The following is a 16356-nucleotide window of genomic DNA, read 5'->3' as shown; positions in this document are numbered from 1 at the left end:
GACAACAAAGATATTTCCATAGTGGTTTACAGAAAACACGAAACTACCTAAATTATCTTGGCAGAGAATCATCATGGGAGAATTTAATGTCAGAATTAGTGAGAATCAAAGAAGGATTACAGTGAATATTTGTTTTATATGTTTTATTTTATTGAAATGAATTACATTTCATTGAAAATAATTCTCCCCAAAAAAAGAGATCTCTATATAATAGATTCCTTTTCTTGGAAAAATCAAATGAGAAAAATTAGTGCAGAAAAATCTGATTGGACAAATCTGAAATTGACTTTTCTCTTGATAACAGGAAAAACACATTTCAGGACGATTTGATTATCAGCCCTTTTTAAAACTCAATCTATTATCTTAGGAAATACAGTAAAATTAAAATGAAATTTCAAGAAGAAAGAAGAGGAATAGTACGAAAAAATAAAAAATATTCACTAACTGAACCATAGGAAAAAAAGTCAACTGAAATCAAACAACAAAAGTCTGATTGGGAAAATTCTGAAACTGACTTTTCTTTCGGTAACAAGAAAACACATTTCGGACGTGAAAATCAAATCAGCCCTTTTTAGAACATTCCGTTCTAAAAAGGGCTGATTTGATTATCAGCCCTTTTTAGAACGGAAGCTACCATCATAGGAAATGCAGTAAGATTAAAAGTAACTTTAAAGAAAGAAGAATTATAGTACAAGGTAATTAATAACATAAATGTGCACTAACTCAACAATCTAAGAAAAAGTAAACTGAAATCAAACATGCTAATAAATATGTTGTTTAATGCCTGTCGATGTTGATCTACCATAGACCTAATTTATCAAGAAGTCCAGTTACCACCGATGAAATCTGAATAACGGTCAAAACCAGAGAGATGAGCGACCCTTCCCATAATAGCTGACAAAACACATGTTTGAAAAGGATCTGCTGTGCGTTATGGGATATCATAGATATGATGTGAAGTCAACAGTGCTTGTATTCAAGTAGCCTTAAAATAAAGATATAAAAAAATCAGCTAACGCCTTTATTCCCTTATAGGGCTAACAAGGTGAGACCTTGTTAGCCCTATTTAACTTTTGGAAACAGTGGGCAGTTCAATATCCACAGGTATCCAGTCAGCGATAGCTGGCCCAAGGCTATCACTAATTAAATGGCACGGAGTGAAAAGATTGCTCAACAAGTGCCGCCATCTCATGGTCCCTAATCCTAACAAAATGCTTTTAAAGTCTGAAATAGTATAGATTCTATGGTCGATTTTCTTCAATTTACGTGAAGAAAAACTGCTTTCCCGTGCGATAGATCGACTAATTCTGAACCGGTCGAAAAAAAGCTCTCTAGTCGGCGACTAGAATCGGCCTCAAGACGCTCTTTCCTCGGGCGGTCTAGATCGGAGGAGTGCAGACATCACTTTCACTTAAATACACATGAAGATACCCGGTGATTATAAAATAACGTCAAGTATTCAGAGCCCTCTAGCGAGTAATGTATTGGATGAAACACATCAATATTCGGTAAACGTACACAGTGGAACATGGAGATTCGATTTAACAAATACAAAATAGTACCAAAAGTCGCCAACAGGGAAATGTTGGCGCTGTTTACCGAGTAAAATGCATTAATTTGCATTATCGCGTTTCTTGTGAGCAATCATGCAATAAAAGGAAAGCCTGTGAGATTTCTTATCATTCGTATATGAACTGCTTTTCGATGCCTCTTACCTAACGTGAGCGTGCTTTATTAGTCAAACTCTATTATCAGCAGAACAATAATGCCAGTGTGCTTGTCATCGTGATTTTTGGCATATGAAAAATTTACGAAAAGGACCGATTAGCGTAACAAGCTCACGAAAACTGATTCGGTGATTTGAAACTACTGGAATTCTAGCAGTGCAGGTAGGCAGGGGACGCAAACCAATCAATCATCAACAAGTTGCAACTGCTATTGTGCAACAGAAGATGACAAATGTGCAGGGTACCAGCAGGGCACGATCAATATCCCGGCAAACGGATATCGTATACACAACAGTGTGAAAAATCCTATATCAGATGTTGAAGTTTTACCCCTATAAAATCAGTCATGTTCAAGAATTGCGCCCTGGTGATGCGACCAAACGAATCGACTTATCTTTGAGATTCTTAGCCCGCATGGAAGTGAGTGATGCATGGCCGTGGCAGATTTTATGGAGTGACGAAGCGCACTTTTATTTAAACGGCGATATTAACACACGTAACTGTCATTTGGGCTGCAACTAATCCGCACGTGTGTCTGCAGATGCCTATCCACTCGCCCGAAGTCACAGTGTGGTGCGGGATTTATGGCATCATTTATCATGGGTCCATACTTTTACGAGGAAAATCGCCAAAATGGACCAGTGACCTCTTCCGTCAATGCTAACAGGTATGCCAATATGCTACAGAACTTTGTGGTTCCAAAACTGCAGCAAAGAAGATGTCTCGATTCGACCATCTTCATGCAGGATGGTGCATTACCCCACATCGGTCTTCAAGTACAGCGTGTTTTGCGACAACATTTCTCTGACTGAAGAATCAATAGTCGTGCATTTCCATGCCATGGCCACCGAGATCGCCTGATCTCAAACCTTGTGACTTTTGGCTGTGGGAATTTCTTAAAAGCATTGTGTATCAAGGACGTGTACCCCGATATTCCAACTTTGAAAGATCGAATAACGTTACACGTGAGACAAATCAATTCCGATATGTTGCGAGCCACTGTGGAAAATGTCGTGCACCGTATGCAGTTCCTGGAACATCAGAATGGTGGTCATATTGTAATTAACAATAAGCGTCATGAAATTGATGTGTGCTGTCTCTCATTTGGCATTTACTCATTCATTAGTCACACCTACTAAAATTAATTTGGCAGCGCTACAATTTTCCCTGTTGGCGAATTTTGGTACTATTTTTTTTTTTCGTTAAATCTAATCCCCATGTTCCACTGTGTACTTGTACCGAATATTGGTGTGTGTTTCGTCCAATACATTACGCGCTAGAGGGCTCTGAACATCTGACGTTATTTTATAATCATCCGGTATATAACTTCCAAATTTTTGTTTACTTATGCTTGGATAAAAGATTATAACAAACAAGTGGTTTCTTCTCAAGGCTGCTCAGTAGTTCTGTGGAAATGGAAATTGTTTCCATACAGTTTATTCTACCAGAAGAAAGATGTTTATTCACTGACTGATTCGATTTTATTCACTGACTAAACAAACATTTTCTTCTGTCGATTCCCGAATTTCCGTATTTTTCGCCTGATAAGATGTCCTTTTTCTACCTAAAACTTATCTGAAAATTAGGATGCGTCTTATCAACCGGTTCATCTTATGGTGAGTCTTATACACTGATGTGTATTTTATGTATGTGCAGGTACGGTGCGTCATCGCTTGTCGGTAATGCGTGATCAGTTTTAATAGTTGCACAGTTGTTAACAGTCACACATTTAAACCAGTAATCAATACATTATTATATTTAATTTTTTTATAACCCATAAATTTTACGAAGGACAGACATAGCTATACGATTGTGTCTAAGCGTAGTGTGATTGAGTACGCAAAAAAAAGAATGGCAATAGGGCACCAGAGCTGCACTTTGGGCCTCCGCCTAAAGAAAAGATGATACAAACTTGGAGGAAACAAGAGCAACAATATTGTTATGATTATTTAACGATAGAAATTATTGGCAATAGAAAAGAGAAATAGAAAATAGAAATAGAAATTGAAAAAAAGAAACAAAACAAACCTACATACCCAACTCCGGATCATCGCAGCAACACTCTTCTAAGTAAAAGACATTATTCCATCTAACATAAAAAAAAAAAACTCCTATAGCACGGTATCTGCGAATCCCTACTCAGATACCGTATAACAATCTATGCAAACACATCAAAAAGTAACCTAACAAATTTAGAAACATTACACAGGAAAATTGTGTCAACAGTAATTCGGACAGCTTACACGCAACAACCAATATCTGACCAGTACATGGCGACACATAGAATCCTGAAACACTACATGACATTAACAAGGAATTACTTCAACATCACCTATCGAAACAACAGAGACACATATCGTATAACACGATCTACAGCAACTCTTTACATCCCTACACCCTTCACCAACTCATACGGTTCTTCTGTGAGATCACATCATATATCAACGCAACTCAACAACCTACCAAGAAATTTAAAACACATAGATAACTATAGAACATTAAAAAACGAATTCTGGAAAATATACCAACAAAGTTAGTACACCATTAACACTAATATACACATCACAAATCACCAGTATCCAATGCCTACATCCCATGCATAAACAGTAACAACAACATAAATAGTGAAGCCTAAATCCCACTCTCTTCATAAAAGCTAACTCCAGCTTCAAAGTGAAAGGAATTAACTTGCCTCACCCATCTACACGTCATCCTTATAATCAAATGCAGAAATGTAACAAAACAGTCAGTAAATTACATAACAATAAAGAAGATACTGAAGATACTGATTATTATGTGATAATATCATTAATATAATATTACTATGTAACATGAAAAAAATAATGTAATAAATTACTTTTATTATTAAAAAAATATGTAAATAATGAGTTTACATTGTATGTTCGTGAGAAATAGGAAATATAATATTTTAATTGCACATGTGTAAATACTGTTGTATATTCACTCTTTCTCAGACTTTAAAAAAAAATAGTAAACTATATGTAATATTATATTATATAACTTGTGTAACTCTGAGCTATATAACTGTAAATTATTACTGTGATTGTTAGCAAAAAAAACTATGTTATCATCATTATTATTGAAATTTCATTATATGTAGCACCTAGTGCTGAACCTTGTAAAATAATATACTGAATGTTACTCAAGATGATAATTGTATATATATGTAAATATTTGAGAGAGATCAATAAAACTGTAGATAAATTTAAAAAAAAAAAAGAAAAAAGAAAATACAATATCATCGATTTTACAGGGTCGCCATCATGGTGCTTTTGATTTTTGAAGAGAAATAACTTATGCATGCATGCAAAAACAAAAATATCACAAAAAATGCCAGACGACTTGTAAAATAAAGTGTTGAGTTTCACAAATTCATCATAAATGCTAGAAAACAAGACAATTTTGAACTTTCACAGATACCTAACATGAATGAAGTGCTTTTGACTTTTGATGTACCCTCAAACAAGACTGTTGACTCCAAATGCAAAAGAAAAAAAAAAAAAAAAAGATTATTGTTAAAACTTCGTCCGTCTTTATTAACACTTTATTATTATGTGACAGCTCCAGGGAGAGTGTGCCCTTCATTCCCATATATGGAGTAGGTGAATCAGTTTTAGTTCTATCTAACATTTGGAGACTGGGGAGGGGGGGAGCAAAATCTTTATGGGTAGCTAATCAGAAGATAGCTAGCCCCAGACTATCATTAAACACACGCATGGTTTGGGGAAGAGAGACGGCTGAAGTGTGCCGCCATCTTCTGGTCGCTAATCCTAACACTATGTTTACTGTCTGAAAAAGGTGTGCGTTCTAACTTCTATGGTCAATTTTCTTGAGTTTATGGGAAGAAAAACCCGAGTGTTCGGGAGAATAAATTCGTTTCTCAGTATCAGAGATGAAATAACTTGTGAACGGCTCGAAAGAAAAAAAAGATTAGTCAAAGTTTCTCCAGTAGGTGACTAGAATAAAATTTACATTGCGCTTTCGAACAGGCGGTCTAGCGCCGTGTACGGCACACACCAGTTCCACTGTGACAACAGCAAGACATAATAGAAATTCATAGGTCTCACATAGTGAATCATGCCATTCACTATATGAATGGTTCAGGACTTCTTGAACTTAAGGAACTAAACCAATATTTCCCATAACAGAAAGAGTAATAAACATTAAAACAACACAAATCTGAAGATAAACGGAAAGCAGATGATAGTTACACTCTATATTTAGATGAACTACACACTTGTATCTAAAAATTTCACAGCCAATAATGAAACTGGTCTAATTGTCGAGCTAATGAAAACAAAAGTTGTGTTTAATAGCTAAGCACAAACACAAATAAGAATAATAAAATTAATAGCGATTAAATTGTTCTCTGGTGTACTTTCTTTCAAAAGACTATGAAAATCATTAAAATACTTGGGCCAGTTTTCTCTAAGAACTGAAGATAAAGTTGGCTGCATACCAGTCTTAAAGTAAGGAATAAACGGTCTGGCTTAGTTACTTCCTTTAGGCATTAAAAGGTATTATCATTTTTTTTTTTTTTAATTTTTCGTGATGCAACCGAAGAGAAATTTTATATCTACTCAGGACGATACACGTCAGTAGATTAAAATACCATCGAAAAAGTCAAAAGATGAAGGATGACTGCTAGAAAAGCATTTGGGCGACTGCCATCAATGTTCAAAAGCCACAACGCCAGTTTTCTTTTGAAATGCCTATAGTCTCAGCAATTTCACACATTTTGACTCGTCGGTCATCCAATGCCATTCGTGCACTTGATCAGTGATTTCTGGTGTTGTTACACTTTTTGGACGTCCTTCACCTGGATTATCTTCAAGGCTGGTACGGCCACGTTTAAACTCGGCAGCCCATTTCTTATTTGTCGAAAATTAAGGAGAAGAGTGGCCATAAACGTTTATGAAGTTCGAATGAATTTCGTTTGGCGTTAAACCTTCTTTTATAAGAATTTTATAACCGCACGATTCTCAATTTTATCCATTTCAAGGGACACAGACAACACTTTTGCTTGTCTGTATAAAACAAACTACGTGGTAGAATGACTTGCAATTTCACATGGATGCTTATGACAGATGTACCAACTTAGAAAGAAAATCTCTTGCCGATAGTGTTGTGCCGAGAACTTTTCAGGTCACCCTCATATATGTGCAATTTGGGAAACACACACACAAATATGCATTATGATCAACTCTGGAGAATGCTATCTTTGGTTCTGTGGTATCAGTTACTGAATGAAAAAAAAAAAAGAATTTTATAACCGTACGATTCTCAATTTTATCCATTTCAAGGGACACAGACAACACTTTTGCTTGTCTGTATAAAACAAACTACGTGGTAGAATGACTTGCAATTTCACATGGATGCATATGACAGATGTACCAACTTAGAAAGAAAATCTCTTGCCGATAGTGTTGTGCCGAGAACTTTTCAGGTCACCCTCATATATGTGCAATTTGGGAAACACACACACAAATATACATTATGATCAACTCTGGAGAATGCTATCTTTGGTTCTGTGGTATCAGTTACTGAATGGAAAAAATGTGCTACCGAAGAATAAATAGGTTGGGAGTGATATAGATGAGCAGTCGTATTAAGCAAGAGATCCACAAGAAGAAGATGATGTGGGAAGAATATTGTTTGAATAAATGTGAGAGGAGTAACGAAATATATAAAGCGCAGGCCAGAAAAGTAATGAGTATTGTGCAGAAAGCTAAATCGAAGTATGAAAAGAAATTGACTATGCAGGCTAAAGGCAATCCATAAAAATTTATCGTTATGCTGCAAAATCTATCATTCTATCACAAAAGATAGAATGAATGAGAAAGAATAACTTTACTGAATGCAGATGGTACTCTAGTGTCAGAAGCTAATGAGATTTTTCAGATAATGAGTGCCCATTTTGCTAAGATATAAAAACTAGGTGTAGGTAACACGGTGCAGAGTGCTACTGCTACTTTGGATGAAAAATTAGAGGTGCATGCGAATGAAATTGAAGAGTGGTTGTATAAATGGATAAAAATTTGGCAATAAGGACAGATGGAAAATCAGCACGTTTTGAGAAAATGAATGAGTAAGAATAACTTTACTGAATGCAGATGGTACTCTAGTGTCAGAAGCTAATGAGATTTTTCAGATAATGAGTGCCCATTTTGCTAAGATATAAAAACTAGGTGTAGGTAACACGGTGCAGAGTGCTACTGCTACTTTGGATGAAAAATTAGAGGTGCATGCGAATGAAATTGAAGAGTGGTTGTATAAATGGATAAAAATTTGGCAATAAGGACAGATGGAAAATCAGCACGTTTACTGAAGGAATGTTCATCAGAATTAGCAGGGCCTTTCACATGTTTGTATAGCTTGAATCTCAGTTAAGAAATCATACCATAGGAATGGATGGAATGGTTGATAATTCCATTGCACTAGGGTGGTGCAAAAATGTATTTGTCTAACTCCCGACCAGTGAGTGTCTCTATGTGGTAAGGAAGGATTTAGAGAATTTGGTAAGAACGTGCATGTAGAAATGGACAGACAATCAAGTTATAATCTGCAAGGAGCAGCATCATTGATTTACTAAAAAAGGTCATCTTTTACCAATTATCATATATTTTATAATAATGTTACGGCCGAGTTGGATAAACGGAATGGATAAACTATGATAATGTTGAATCTTGTTAAGACATTTGATAAGATTCCACACGAAAGGCTCTTGCATAAATTGGAAAATATGTGATTGGAATAACTGGATGGTTGAAATCTGCCTGTCAACTGGATGGTTGACAGGCATATATCAAAACGTTTTATACAGTGGGAGTGAATCTGCCAGCTATAAGTGATAGTGCTGCACCTCAGGGTTCAGTGTTTGGGCGAATGTTTGTTCAATCTATACATTGATAACATTAGGAAGCATCTAACAAATGCGCAATTGTGTCTGCGATGATGTAGAGATAGGCAGGTTAATCAGGGATGCTTCTGATATCCAGCACTCACAAAATGATTTGAATAGTCTAGAAAGTTCGGCTTACGAAAATAGCTAAATAATTACTGATGTTAAGAGTAAAATCAAGCAATTTGGCATGATGAGAAACAAGAAACTGATGAGAGTGGGGATCTCCGCATAATCGCACATCCGTCTGCTTGGAGCCATATTATATAATGCAAACTTTGAATGTCTCCTTATGCAATGTAAAATTTATGTTGATCTATATATTACGAGAGAGACTGAGTAGTAATAGCTTGAGAAGTTACAAGGAAAGAATGTAAGTAGTGCATCGGAAGTAGTCAGAGATTGCTTGACAATAGCAGTGCCAGACAGCATACCAAGGTTTGGAGGATAAACCAAGTTGAAAACAAATGGATGAGTAAGTATATAAAGGAACAGTTACAAATGAAGAAAAAACACGATATATAAAGAAAACAAAGTGATAGCATACTCATGAGCAGTACAAAGTGAAAGAAAGAAGGGCGATTAGTATCGTAAAGAAGGTCAAATAAGATTCTGAGAGAGAATTAGCCAAACAGACCAAAGTAAACTCAAAAGTTTTTTCCCCCCTACACTATGGCAGGAAGACTTTAAACAATGATCATGGTAGGAAGGTGACTGGATCAAAAGAAATAATTGGGCTAATAACTGATTATTTTGCAAAAGGTGTATCATCCAAGGTGAATTTACAGTTGCTCATATTACAGAGATGCATATAAACATTGGGGTAGATGGACACAAGTTGTTCTGAATATGAAAATATATGATCGAGATTCCTCTTAGGCAAAACAACTAACTTCTGCTGTCCAACTGCCACTAAAACAGTTTGATTAAGAAAGATTGATCAACGTTCCTCTTCGGCAAATAGCAACCATCTATTGGCACTGAGCAGCCAGTAACGTGATTGATTTAAAAAAGATATATCGCTCTTTCTCAAAGATAAAAAGAACCATCTTCTGCGGTTGAATTATCTCTTAAGGCAAATGATTCAAAAATGAAGAGAATTAGCATTGCATGTGACGAAGTTGTTCAATCTAACTCTCAGTTCTGGGTGTGTTCCAAGAGAATGGAAAGAGGGTAAGATAATACCATTGCATTAAGGTCATCCAAAGACAGAGGTAGCCAACTACAGACAAATTAATATATCAGCACTAGTTGTTAAAGAATATCTATAGTGGGCAGCATGGCTTTGTAAACGTTAGGTCCTGACTTAGTAACCTATTAACCTTTTAAAATAAACTGAGAGTAGATTTTGGTTAAGGTAATGGCTAAACAGGATGATACTGCTGGACTTTTCCGAAGCGTTTGAGAGAATACCACATAGAAAACTATTAGATAAACTGTTGCAAATGGGAATGAATATGTGACTAGTTGCAAGGTTAGGTGACTGACGGACAGATACCAGAGAGTAGTATACGGTGGAGTGGAATCTAAGAGAATGATGACGTGGAGTACTTCAGGGTTCTGCACTTCGGCCACTACTCCTTAATTTGTATATTAGTGACATAGGGAAAGATTTAAGAGGCAAATTTATTTGTTTGCTGAATACGCAGATCTGGGGAGAGCAATAATTGAAAAAAGTTATATAGATATCCTGCTGGATTATTTAAATAAATGGGCATTTTGGGCAAAGGATAATGACTGTCAATTTAATGTCACAAACTGTAAGTTTATGCAATTTGGGTTTAAAATGGTGTATATGCAGTATCACATTGATGGTATTGAATTGCAAGAAAATGAAAAAGCTAGACACTTTTGGATAATTATGTACAAAGAGTTGAAGTTGAGAGGGCATATTGCAAACGTTGGTAAGAGAGCAAATAGAATTACTTACTTGGATGTTGAAAAACACGCTAACAACTAAAGATAAGGAAATTATTATCTGTCTTTATAATTCTCTGAAGGCCACTCCTTCACAATTGTGCCTAGATTTGGTCACCTGGGTTTCTTGGAGACCAGGAGGTATTAAATGAGATTCAGAGATGAGTGACCAAGGTCGTGACAGGTCTGTGGAATACTCCATACGAGGATAGGTTGGAGGTTTGCGGGTTACAAAGTTTAGTTGGAAGGCGGTAAAGAGGGGACATGATAGCAATTTTAAGATATTAAATATGTTTCATAAAATGGATGCATATGATATTTTTCAAAAAATATATATATATATCTAATAGTAAGAGAATTAAATTGGAAGTTGTGTAAGAGTGCGATTAGTAAGGTTGTGCGGACCAGGTTTTTCTGCATTGAGAGTGCTGAGTGAGTGAAATAGGAATGGATTGCCCGAAATTGTTGTGATTTCTCTGATGGTGAATAAATTTTAGAAAAGTTATGATAAGATTTGAAAGTGTAATGGTTACTTAGGATTTCCCACGTGAGTCTTCGGACTTCATGGAGATGCTGTAAAATAATAATAATTACTATTATTATATTTTTTACTGATTTCTCAAATATTCACATATAAATAATAATAATAATAATATTTTTTTATTGATCTCTCAAATATTTACATATAAATAATAATAATAATAATTTTTTTTATTAATCTCTCAAATATTTACATACATATATATATATATATACAATGATCATCTTCAGTAACATTCAGTATATTATTTTACAAGGTTCAGCACTGAGTGCTACATATAATGAGATTTCAATTATAATGATGAAAACATAGTTTTTTGCTATCTTTTAAAATAACAATCACAGTAATGATTCACAATTATCAAGTTCAGAGTTACACAAGTTATATAATATTACATGTTGTAGTTTATTATTTTTTTAAAGTTTGAGAAAGAGTGATTATACAACAGTATTTACACATATGCAATTAAAATATTATATTTCCTATTTCTCACAAACATGCAATGTAAACTCATTATTTACATAATTTTTTAATAATAAGAATAATTTATTACATTATCTTTTCATGTTACAAAGTAATATTATATTAATGATATTATCACATAATAATCAGTATCTTCAGTATCTTCTTTATTGTTATATACTTTACTGACTATTTTGTTACATAATCTCCATTCTTTGATTATAAGGATGACGTTTAGATGGGTGAGGCAAGTTAATCCCACCTACTTCGAAGCTTGGGTTAGCTTTTATGAAGAGAGTGGGATTTATCCTTGTATATTGTTATTACTGTTTATGCATGGCATATAGGTATTGGATGCCAGTATATTAGTGTTAATGGTATATTAACTTTGTTGATATTATTATTATTATGGCTATTATAGCCTATTCTTGTTTAGGAGTGTCCCTTTTTTTAAAAACACATTGGCTATTTTTACCCCCAAAAATTATATATATATATTAAGGCATTATGGGTGAGTACTGAAGGCAATTATAGCAGAATAAAAGAGGAAACATTTTGTACATACCATGTTTTGATACTAGGGTGTCTTCATATTCCATGTTGCTGCTGAAGGTTGTTTATTACAAGGGGGGAAGGGAGCGTGGAGGGGCTTTCAGGCGGGAAGAATAAATTGGAAACCCTTAAACACAATATATATAATATTGTGTTTAAAGGCGCTTTTTGGGGGGAAGGGTTTGCTTATGGGAAAACTGCGGCAGGGGAGAACGTTAACGGGGGCGAACCGTTTCGGTCGACTGACCATCATCGGAACATTTTCGGAATGAGTGTAGAGTTATGTCATGACTGCAAGTTGAATCTGCCAAAAAAAGGGCATTTGTTGTCGCTAAATGGCGGGAGGCGTTGGCCTGATTTGTAAGTTGTGGATCGTCCAACATTCGGAAATTAGGTAGGGTCGGTGGACGTTGCTTGAGTTTTCATCCATTTCATGGCAATTTGTTGATATATTTTCCAGAGTTCGTGTTTTAATGTTCTGTAGTTATCTATGTGTTTAAATTTCTTGGTAGGTTGTTGAGTTGCATCGGTATCTGATGTGATCTCACAGAAGAACCGTATGAATTGTTGAAGGGTGTAGGGGTGTAGAGAGTTGTTGTAGGTCATGTTATACGATATGTGTTTCTGTTGTTTCGATAGGTGATGTTGAATTAATTCCTTGTTAATGTCATGTAGTGTTTCAGGATTCTATGTGTCGTCATGTGCTGGTCAGATATTGGTTGTTGCATGTAAGGTGTCCAAATCACTGTTGACACAATTTTCCTGTGTAATATTTCTAATTTTGTTAAGTGGCCGTTTGATGTGTTTGCGTAGACTGTTATATCGTATCTGAGTAGGGATTCGCAGATACGGTGATATAGGAATTTTTTTTTATGTTGGATGGAATAATGTATTTTACTTGGAAGAGTTTTGCTGCGATGATTCAGATTTTCGTATGTACGAATTCTATATGCTTTATCCATTTAAGGTGGCAATCAATATAGACCAAGGTATTTTGCATGTATTACAGGTTTGATTTCGGGACATTGGCGGGTATTTTTGCTGGTAATGCAGTGGTATGTGTGACAGTGTATCGATAGTGGTGAGGGGCGCATGATTCTTCGGTTGTGTATTATCAACATCTGTGTTTTGGTACCGTTGATTAGAATTGCGTTTTGATAGAAGTATATTGTGATTTGATTTAGGTCTTGTTGTGCTTTGGAGAGAGCCGTGTTGATGTCTGTGTGGATTGCTAGTAGTGCGGTGTCATCTGCGTACTGAAATATTTGACTTCTTATGACCATGTTATGAACATCGTTAATGTATATGTTGAATAGAGTGGGTGATAATATGACACCTTGAGGAACACCTGTGCTATTTGTATATCCCGGCTATCACATGTACCTATTTTTGTTACTTGTGTTCTGCTTCAGAGGTTGTTCCTGAGCCATGTATGCAATGTTCCTCTTATACCTATTGAGTATAGTTTGGTGAATAGTATGTCATGTTTAAGTGTATCAAATGCTTTGGTTAAGTCAAGCAGTATAAGGATGGCATACTTGTTTTTGTTGAGAGCTTTGTTTATTGTGTCGGCGATGTCTTCTAATAAAGTGATGGTGCTTTTTGTTGTCTGAACGCTGTATTGGTTTTGTGAGATGATGTTGTACTTCTGTAGATAGGTCTGTAGTCTGGTGTGTGTTATTTTTTCTAGATTTTTGAAATGACTGGTAAGGTAGCTATTGGTCATATTATAATAATAATTTTAATATTATTTTAATATTAAATTGATATTTTAATATTTAATAAATAATGATGATGATGATGATGATGATGATGATAATGGCCTGTGTAGCTCAGTGGAAGTGGCGCTTGCGTCTTCTGCGCTTGGTCGCTCGAAGTTAGACTTAAGTTCAAGTCTAGTCGCCGATTGGAGGAAAGTTTTCTAAGCCTTTCTTTGACCGGTTCCGAGTTAGTCGATCTCTGGCACAGGCAAGCGGCGTTTCTCCCGGAAACTCTGGTTTTTCATCCCCTAAACTCAAGAAAATCGACTGTAGTATCCACATTTTTCAGACAGAAACATATCCTGTTAGGGTTAGGTACTAAGAGATGGCAACACTTGTTTGCCAGGCTTTATAATCGGTGGCTGCTATAATTAGTGATAGACATGGGCCGGCTGTAGCAATCTCCACCCACTGAGTCTCCAAAAGCTAGATCAGGGTATAAAGGCCTCTCCCACTCCCTATAAGGGAATTAAAGGAGTAATTATAAATAATTTACAAACTATAAGGGAATTAAAGGCTTAATTATAAATAATTTACAAACTACTTGCAATGGAAGCAAAAATTTTGAACATCAGTAATAGCAGCAAATGCAGATTATGAGTACATAAAGATGTGATTGTAGAACATCCAATCAGTGCCTGCAGCAAAATATCTCAAACTGACTATAAATACCGCCATGATCAAGTAGCGAAAATGATACATTGGCAGGTATGCAAAAAAATATGGCTTTCCTACTTCTGATAACTGGTTGTAGCATAAAACAGAGACAGTATTGGAAAAAAACAGAAAAAATTCTCTCTGGGACTTTAGTCCTAATGAATAATATACATATATATATATATATTATTCATTAGGAGTTAAAATAACCAAGTTTATAAAATAACTTGGTTATATATATATATATATATATATATATATATATATATATATATATATATATATATATATATATATATATGTTAAATATGTTAAAGATACCAAGCAATTTTAACCTGGTTTTACTCCATTTTTCCAAGTAAGCAAACAGACAAAAATGTCAAGTTTGCGCCTGCAAGACTAGCTGATCCTACAGGTAGTGCAAGACCAAGGCAACTCGTAATAGAGGTGGTACAAGCTCCGATCACTAATCTTAATATTTACCCTTAATGCCAAAACACATCTCCAAGAAGGGGATGTATGATGTTTTGTATTAAAAGCAAGGGGCCACTACCCAGACCGGTTTCGACCTTTTTTGAGGTCTCATCAGTGGGAGCTAGGCTAGAAATACCAAGATTTAGTAATACAGAGCTTGTAAGTATTTTACCAAAACAATTTACCATAAGGTGTTTTAACCTTATTAAATAAAAATCTCAGGAGGAGATATAGATGTAGAAAGTATTTTTACCTTGGGTATAATTATGTTAAAGATACCAAGCAATTTTAACCTTGTTTTACTCCATTTTTCCAAGGTCTAAACCGGTCTGGGTAGTGGCCCCTTGCCTTAATACAAAACATCATACATCCCCTTCTTGGAGATGTGTTTTGGCATTAAGGGTAAATATTAAGATTAGTGATCGGAGCTTGTATTAAACTGATCATTCAGGTTGAAATTTCAGAATTTACTTAGTTTCTTACAAATTGTTATATGTAATTTTGAATGTTATTTACTAGTTCCTCTTTTTCATGTGGTGCTTCTTTCATTTGTTTTTCCCCACTTTCCTCGGGCAGACACCTGAAGAGGTGACTGACCGGGGAAAGCTGAAAAGAACGGATGGAGGGAGATAATGTTGGAGATCTGCTTGGTGCTGACATTTAAGTCAGGCCAAGTAGATCGACTGAGGCCTCTTTTAACTATCTACTACTATCCACTCTATCTTTTCTCCTCCTCTCTCACTATCAAGCTGACGCTCAGCACAACTTTTTTTTTTTTGTTTAAATCTAAAGAGGCCAGTGATGAAAGGCATGAAATCCCATTCTACCTCAAAAAAGATCGAAACCTGTCTGGGTAGTGGCCCCTTACCTTTAATACAAAACATCATACATCCCCTTCTTGGAGATGTGTTTTGGCATTAAGGGTAAATATTAAGATTAGTGATCGGAGCTTGTACCACCTCTACCACGAGTTGCCTTGGTCTTGCACTACCTGTAGGATCAGCTAGTCTTGCATGACTTGCAGGCGCAAACTTGACATTTTTGTCTGTTTGCTTACTTGGAAAAATGGAGTAAAACCAGGTTAAAATTGCTTGGTATCTTTAACATAATTATACCCAAGGTAAAAATACTTTCTACATATATATATATATATATATATATTTAAATTCTGTAATAGCATTTTATTTATCATCTTACAGAGTATTTACTTATATACACATATTTACATATTACATTTATTTTTTTTACAGTAAATTTCATAAAAATATTCCGTTTTTCGCATTCTAAAATGCGTTAACAATGGTTACTATGGATGGTAACTTATAATTTGCAATTCGATTAGGT

Source organism: Typopeltis vanoorti, chromosome 22 (genome assembly GCF_054136105.1).
Source record: "Typopeltis vanoorti isolate ZY-2024b chromosome 22, IOZ_Tvanoo_1.0, whole genome shotgun sequence".
NCBI lineage: Eukaryota > Metazoa > Arthropoda > Arachnida > Uropygi > Thelyphonidae > Typopeltis > Typopeltis vanoorti.
Note: the sequence above shows the minus strand (reverse complement) of the source record.